The sequence below is a fragment of the Arvicanthis niloticus genome, chromosome 5 (assembly GCF_011762505.2).
Source record: "Arvicanthis niloticus isolate mArvNil1 chromosome 5, mArvNil1.pat.X, whole genome shotgun sequence".
Lineage (NCBI taxonomy): Eukaryota > Metazoa > Chordata > Mammalia > Rodentia > Muridae > Arvicanthis > Arvicanthis niloticus.
Window position 1 is genome coordinate 22,479,993 of NC_047662.1, and position 8,387 is coordinate 22,488,379.

Sequence of the window (8,387 nt, forward strand, 5' to 3'; positions counted from 1 at the left end):
TCGGTCCAGTGGTTTGGATTTTGTTGAAATGGGGTGTCATGTAGCCCAGGCTGGCCTGGAACTCAACATGTACAATAGCCTAGCCTATAACTCTGTAATGCTGTGTCAGCCTCCTGAACGCAGGAATTACAAGCATGAGCCATCACACCCGGCTTACTTTTAAAAACTTTATCTGATTTCATTGAAGTACAGAATAAATCGTCCCACCATATGAGCACAGGGCACGTGTCAGCTTTTTTTTAATCCTTCACCATCACCTAGAATATAGGTATCTGATACGTTTACTCCATTTTTGCTTAAACAGTCTCCTGTGCATCCCTGTCGGAAGACCTGAGTTCAATTCCTAGCACCCATATGACAGAATACAACGTCCAAGTTGGAGGTTATCAGTGACATTAGATTACACATTTTCAGTTTTGACACGTTGGGGCACCGTGAATCCCCAGTAAGTTACCTAAATGCTCCTAGAACCCAGCATTCCACCTCCAGCCAGGAGCAGCTGTTTTGCACCAGCACCGCCCACCTTTCCCTCCGCGCCGCCAGAGCCTTCCCGGCAAGCACTGCTCTGATTTGCATATTGACTCACGGACTTTCGTTACTTCTATACAAAAAATAGAGACAACAGTTCTTGTGAAGGCTTTCCCTCAGCCTAAGAAGAATCGACAGTTCCCTTCCTAGCTTTGACAATATACAATGGAAAGTTGGTCAGGCTTTCTTTTCACCTTTACCCTAAGATGGGTTGGCCGACCATGCCACTGTGTCTCTGGGAGCACTCAAGCAAAAAGGGCTTCTGTCGTGAGTGGCACACGCAGGGCAACTCGATTGCTCTGCGTGCGGAATCGACATCAAGAGATTTCGGAAGCATAATTTTTTAGTGTTTGGGCAGCTGGTGATCGTTGGTCCCGGCGCCTGCTTTATGGTGGGAAAAAAAGAGGACTATGTGTGAAAGTATCTCCTCTCTTACGGTTTTTACTTATGTAGTCTCTAGGGTTTGTGGCGAGTAATAAACCACATAAAAATTTAGCAGGCTGTGCTTGTAGGTTTTGTGGTGTTTCTCTCTTATTACCCCTATCTGCTTTCAAACATAGGAATTACATGCTGCAACACCTGTCACAAATATTGACTTGAGTTAATGTCAAAATAAGTGCATGGCTGGCCTTTATGTAGCCAGTGTTTGTTTTTTTGTTTTTTTGTTTTCCTTTTCTTTTCCGGTTTTTCGAGACCGGGTTTCTCTGTGTAGCCTTTGCTGTCCTGGAACTCACTCTGTAGACCAGGCTGTCCTCGAACTCAGAAATCTGCCTGCCTCTGCCTCCCAAGTGCTGGGGTTAAAGGCGTGCCCCACCAACGCCTGGCGTAGCCAGTGTTCTTAACCAATGAGCCATTTCTCTAGTCGTGCAACTGATTCTTGAGAGGAATCTGTTTCACAGGTTAGATAGTTGAGGATTACATTGTATTATGCAGGCAAAAGGAATATCCCACTTTGAAATGCCTTCCTGGAAGAGTAAGTGAATCTATAAAACTGGACTTCGATATATATTTCATATGGAGTGTGTGTATTTAAAACAACTTGATGTCTGGAGTTACATATTTTAGTGTGCATACCTCATATATGTCCATATTCCTTTTAAATTGTTTTGTTTTATTTTTGAAACAGGATCTCACTATATAGTCATTATGGCTGGTTCTTTTTCTCTTTGTAGACCAAACTTGGCTTTAAACTCAGAGATCTGCTTCATGAATGCTTAGGGGTTTGTGTGTGTGTGTGAGAGAGAGAGAGAGAGAGAGAGAGAGAGAGAGAGAGAGAGAGAGAGAGAGAGAGAGAGAGAGAGAAAGACTGTGTGAGTTCATGAGGAGTTGAATTCTCAGAACCCACACTGTGGGAGAGGATGAATCTTCTGACCTTCATATGCCAGCCATGGTGCACCCCCTCCAATAAATCAATATAATTAAAAATCTCTGAAATAACTACTCATATCTATGGATACATATACAGTACACACATACACACACACACACACACACATACACACACATACACACACACACACACACACACACATTATATATCCCAGTATCCAGCACTCCTCCCTCCTCTGGTTTCCTTGGCACTAGGTACAAGTGAAGTATGTAGGCATGAGTGTAGACAAACACACATAAATTAAAGATAAATAAATCATTGTTTAAATAAATGTATATACAGTCCAGGTGTGGTGGCACTTTTTTTGTTTTGCTTTGTTTTGTTTTTCTAGATAAGAGTTTCTTTGTGTATCTGTGTAGCTTTTGCTATCCTGGAACTCACTCTGTAGACCAGGCTAGCCTTGAACTCAGAGACCTGTCTACCTCTGCCTCCCAAGTGCAGGGATTAAAGGCATGTGCCACCCCTTGCCCTGTAGTGGTAGGTATCTTTATCCTAGCACTCAGGAGACAGAGGTAGCCAAGATCTCTGTGAATACCAACCAGAGTTGTTTAGTGAGACTCTGTCTCAGAGAAAGAATGAGTGAAGGAACAAATAAAACAGAAGAAAAGAAAATTGAGAGGAAGAAGAAGATGGAGTTCCCCTGGGCTTTGATAGTCCTGCATTGGGCTGGGAGTGGTCACAGGCTCAAGTTTATACTCCAAAGTCTCACCCTGTAAATCAGACTGGCCTAGAATGCAGAGATCTGCTGGGATTCAAGATTTATGCTGACACACTCAGCTCCAACTGGTACCCCACCACCACGACTTTTCTTTTTGTCTTTTGAGTCAGGGTTTTTCTATGTAACAACTCTGGCTATCCTGGAACTAATTCTATAGACCAGGCTTGCCTTGAACTCACAGAGATCCTCCAGCATCTGCCTCCTGAGTGCTGGAATTTAAGGTGTGGGCCAGTACTCATGACCTCCATCTCCTTTTTCTACATAGGGATGATGAGTTGAGATAGAGACTCATAAGCACAGTGCCAGCAGGGCTCTTCCCCTTCCTCCTAAGCCAGCTTTTCCCTTTGGTGCGGACACAGATGGAGCTGAGATGGCTGAGGCAGTGACTAACCTGTCTTCATCTACATTAGTCTCAGGTTTTTTTGTTTTTTTTTCCTCATCAATTGGCAGAGTTTCCCCTCGTTCTGATTCTGCCTTCTTTTCTGATTCACATCCCATCTGTTACTAGCTTCTGGTTTCTCGGAGTGTGGATGATCCAGAAGGGAGGGACAAGCTTAAGGGGTTGGGAGGGAGGAACAGAGAGTACAGTAGTTCTTAAGCAACAAATTATTTTGAGAGTTCTGTGTACCAGGGAGTCCTCTGAGACTAAGATAACCTGTGTGAGCCTTCAAAGATCAAATATGTATTGTGGAAGGAACGAGAGGGAGCAAGTCCAGGCAAGAGGAAGCCTTGTTGAGTATGGGTGTATTAGTCAGGGTTCTCTAGAGTCACAGAACTTACGGGTAGCCTCTATATAGTAAGGGAATTTGTTGATGACTTACAGTTTGTAGTCCAATGCTCCAACAGTAGTCAGCTATGAATGGAAGTCCAAGGATCCAATACTTGCTCAGTCCTGCAAGGCAGGCAGGAGAAGACTCAGTCTTCCTTCTTCCAACGTCCTTATGTAGGTCTCCAGCGGAAGGTGTGGCCCAGGTTAAAGGTTCTTACCACCATGCCTGGATCTGGGACTTGCTTTGTCCCAGATGACCTTGAACTCAGAGATCTCCTTGCCTTAGTCTCCTGGCATTCATAGCTACTATGCCTCCGGATCTCCATGCCAAGATCCAGGTCAGAAACGTGTATCTCCCAGTCTCAAGATCTGGATCACAGGTGAGCCTTCCAGTTCTGGATTGTAGTTCATTCCAGATATAGTCAAGTTGACAACCAGGAATAGCCATTACAGTGGGTAAGAACATTAAGAGATGTGGAAGGGAGTGTCCACGAGGACAGTGAGGACAGGAAAGGCCTCTCAGACTTGGGAAAGAGGCAGCTGAAGATCTGGAGCAGTGTCTCAAGTGGGGAAGCTGCACATCTCCAAAGGCCACGGAATCCCTGTGTTGGGATGAGAGGGTCAGTGTGGGGGGTGTAGGTCCATGGTAAATGGGGGGCAAGGGGGCCGCTGTGAGGCAGCAGAGGGATAGAAAGAAAGCAAGTCAAGAAGAGGTCAGGTAGACTGAAAAGGAGTTCAGATTTGGTTCTAAGGACCTGTGGGGCATTTGAAGACTGAATACTTAAAACAATAGGACAGAGAGTGGGGGAGACTACCAGGAGCCTCTGGCTGTTACAGAGCCATCAAAGGAGATCAGGACCAAGTACAGAGAAGAGGGATGGGTTTTTTTGTTTTGTTTAGTTTTTTTGCTCCTTGAGACAATATGTCATGAGCCGGATAAGAACTCACTATGTAGGGCTAGGGAAATGACTCAGTGGTTAGGAGCACTGGTTGCTCTTCCAGAGGTCCCACGTTCCATTCCTAACACCCATATGACAGCTCACAACTGTCCGTAATCTAAGTTCCAAAAGGTTTAACACCTTCACCTAGACTAATACGTAGACAAAACACCAATGCACTAAAACGGAAAAACAACAATAAAAAACAAAAACAACCTCACTGTGTAGACCAGGCTAGTCTCAAACTCAGGTCTTGCCTCACCCTACCCAGGTATTGGGATTATAGAGGCATTTCAAATGCATTTACAGGGGCTGGAGAAGATTGTACATCAAAACCAAAATCAAATAGATCCACTGAAAGCATTCAGGTCTCAATCTTCCCTCCAAAGCTACTACCTGAGGTCATCTGGAGAGCCCACCCTGGTAGGTGCACACACCGTTATGTGGATACAGCCTCTCCCCAGGAGACGCTCCTTCAGAACGGTCGTCTTCTCCATCGGTCAACCTCCTTCACTCAAACAAACAGAATCCTCTCCTAATCGAAATTGGCTAACCCCAGAATGAAGAAGGCTGGGACAAAACCAGCATCTACCCAGCATCCAGCATCTACTCTTGTGTTTTGTGTTTGGTTTGGGTTCCTAGAGAAAGAAGCTAGCAACTCATTGTGTAACTCAGGCTGACCTTGAACTTGTGATCTGTATGCCTCTCCCTAGTAGCAGAGGTTGCATAGCTGGGCTACCAGGCTGGGTCCAAGCAACTTTCTTTTACTTTTTTTCCCCCTTTGCCTTTTTTTTTTTTTTTTTTTTTTTTTTTTTTTTTTTTTTGATTTTTGATTTTTGAAGCTACAGGGTTATCCGTGTAGCCTTGGCTATACTGGAACTTGCTATGGAGACTAGGCTGGCCTTGAACTCAGGGAGATCTGCCTGCCTCTGCCTCTCCGGGGCTTAAAACACCACCAGTGAAGTACATTCTTAGTATGCACCAGACACTGGATTTGATCCCAGTACCACAAAACCAAATCAAAGCCCAAATATACTAACACCTCTTCAATTCCTAAGAAACAGCATTTAGTGAACTAAAAAAGAAAAAAGGTGTAATTCAGGATGTGTATGTGTAATAAATCATGAAGGTAAAGGAGGAAAAGTAATAAAAAAAATACTGGCTGGAAATAGGTCAGTTATAAATAGAAATACATTCTGTGTTTTCTACCCTTAGTGAGCATTTGGTTATAGGAGGAGTGATTAAGTAGGGGTGGGAATCTTGTACATTACTTTCCTCTGAAAGCCAACAATCATCTTATTCCCTTGTTTTGTTGTTCCCTTCATTCCAGCAATATAATAAAGAAATACAATCACAGTTGTTCCTCAGTGCTTTCCATTTCCACAAGCTCCATTTACTGCCAGCCAGCTCCATTTAGTCCGGCCTCAGAAAGGACTCTGCCTCAGCAGAAGCAGTTCTCAGGTGCTGAACCCAGGGGCTGCCCCCTTTCCCTTCCAGAACTTTTTGCAGCCCTGATGTTGCTGGCACCATCTCCTCTTAGGACCATCCAGTGTGTTCTGTGGAATTCCTTTCTCCCTCTGTACAATAACCCAACTTTCCAGCTGCTCAGGCTGGCTGCTCAGGGTTCCTTCAGGCTTGATGTTCTCTAAGCTTGGGCACCTGGCTTCTGTATGCTCATTCTTTCTGGGTGACCTCATCTGCTTTTGGCTTTGATGGTCCTGTCTCCCTATATATGACAGATCAAATATCCCAGACACAAAGTCAATCTTAAAAATAAAAAAGGGGCTGAAGAGATGGCTCAGCTGGTAAGAGCACTGACTGCTCATCCAGAGGTCCTGAGTTCAATTCCCAGCAACCACATGGTGGCTCACAACCATCTGTAATGGGATCTGATGCCCTCTTCTGGTGTGTGTTTGAAGACAGCTACGGTGTACTCATATACATAAAGTAAATAAATCTTTAAAAAAAAAAAAACAAATGAAAGTCTAGGGGCTGGCAATACAGCTCAACTGGTAAAATGCTTGGCTAGCATTTGTAAAGCCCTGGGTTCCATCCCCAACTCCACAGAACAGGGCATGGTGCTGGTGGGCCATAATCTAGCCCTTGGGAGGCAGAGGCAGGAGGAACAGGAATTCAAGACCATCATCCACTGTAGCGCTGGTCTCACAAACACCAAGATTTAACATAGTGCAATCTTATCAGGTCCTGGTGACAGTCTTGAGTGGGACAACCAACAGTGCTATAGATGAAGACAGCAGGGTTAAGGGAGTTGTGACTTGGTCATGGTCCCAAGGCTGGCAACACCAACCACCAACTCTGGAATTCCAGCTGTCACACACACACACACACACACACACACACACACACAAATATACTAACTGTATGTGTGTTTGTTCATGTGAATGCAGTATCACCAGAGGACGGAAAAGGAGTTAGATCCCCTAGAGATAAGAGTTGCAGGTAGGCCGGGCGGTGGTGGCACACGCCTTTAATCCCAGCACTTGGGAGGCAGAGGCAGGCAGATTTCTGAGTTCGAGGACAGCCTGGTCTACAGAGTGAGTTCCAGGACAGCCAGGGCTACACAGAGAAACCCTGTCTCGAAAAACCGGAGAAAAAAAAAAAAAAAAAAAAAGAGTTGCAGGTAGAGCTGGAGAGATGGCTCAGCAGTTAAGAGCACTGACTGCTCTTCCAGAGGTCCTGAGTTCAGTTACCAGCAACCACATGGTGGCTCACAACCATCTGTAATGGGAACCTGATGCCCTCTTCTGGTGTGTCTGAAGACAGCGACAGTGTACTCGAATACATAAAATAAATAAATAAATCTAAAAAAACAAAAAAACAAAAAACAAAAGAGATACACGTACTGTACTAATGAGCCAGCCCACATGAGTGCTGGAACCCAACGCATGCCCTCAGCAAGAACAGTACACACCTTAATTGCTGAGCCATCTCTCCAGGCCCCAGTGATTCTTTTCCTGCTTGCTCTCAAATATATCTTATATATCTTTTTAAAAAATACATAAGATAAAAATATATCTTATGTATCTTTTTAAAAATCACATTTAGTGTGTGTGTTGGTTCTCCTTCCACCATGTAGGTTCGAGTGGTGGAACTCAGGTTGTCAGGAGCCTGTACCCGACGAGCCATCTCGATACATACAGCCAGCCTACAACCTGCCCTTTGGAAGTAAAGAAGACAGATACAATGTATATAGGAAGCAAGATGGGAAAATAATTCTTCCGGGTCTTCTTCATGTATTCTACCTACTGACCTACTTCCCTCTTCACCCACCTCATCTCTACTTTTTGCTTGCTTTTTTTTTTGAGACAAGGTCTCACTATGTAGCCTTGGCTGGCCTAGAACCCACTATGTAGACCAGGCTAGACAGGAATTCTGCTGGAATTAAAGGCGTGTATTACCGCGTACCGACGTTCCTCTTTAGCTTTTTAAGATGAGAATGTAAGGGTACGATTGCTGTGAGGCTTTTATAAAGCAAAAGTATCTTCCCCAAGGTCTGGCCACAATTGTCTTAAAGCTTGTCAGTTACGATTCCCGGCCTCACCTTGCTCAAATACTTTTCAAGTATCATTTCCTTGTATATGAGCAACACACACCTTTTGGGAAATAAGTGGCTTAGAGTTGTCAAGTCGCTGCACGGTTGTACCTGTTCCAAGGAAATTCAAACTTGAACCCAGAACCCGCACAAGCAGGAAAACCTGGGCAAAGAGTCATGGTTTGGACGCAGGAAGGGGTTACTATCATTGCTCGGCTACATCTTTTGATTCCACATTGGTCCCTAATAAACTGTAAGCGTCAATAAAGAGGATTTGGGGAAAGGAAAGCCCTAGCCCTCCACAAGAGTCAAGGCGAGTTGATCTTTGCATCTAAACTTTATTCAGTCCCTGGAGTCTCCCGCGACTTCTCCAACACTGCCTTTCAAGGGCTGAAGGCCTAAGCTCTCCGGCTCCCTAAATCACTCGGCTGAGGTGTGTATCCCCCGAGCGGCCCACAATAAGGACGCGTCCCCTTTAAGGCCCCAGCTCG

General features: G+C 44.8%; 1 non-coding gene across 1 annotated transcript; it reads left to right on the forward strand.

Moving 5' to 3' along the window:
- The first annotated feature begins 779 nt into the window (after window positions 1-779).
- On the forward strand, window positions 780-913 carry LOC117709692 (U11 spliceosomal RNA). The gene has a single exon (XR_004606937.1). It is a non-coding gene; the product is annotated as a U11 spliceosomal RNA (small nuclear RNA).
- Window positions 914-8,387: the final 7,474 nt, after the last annotated feature.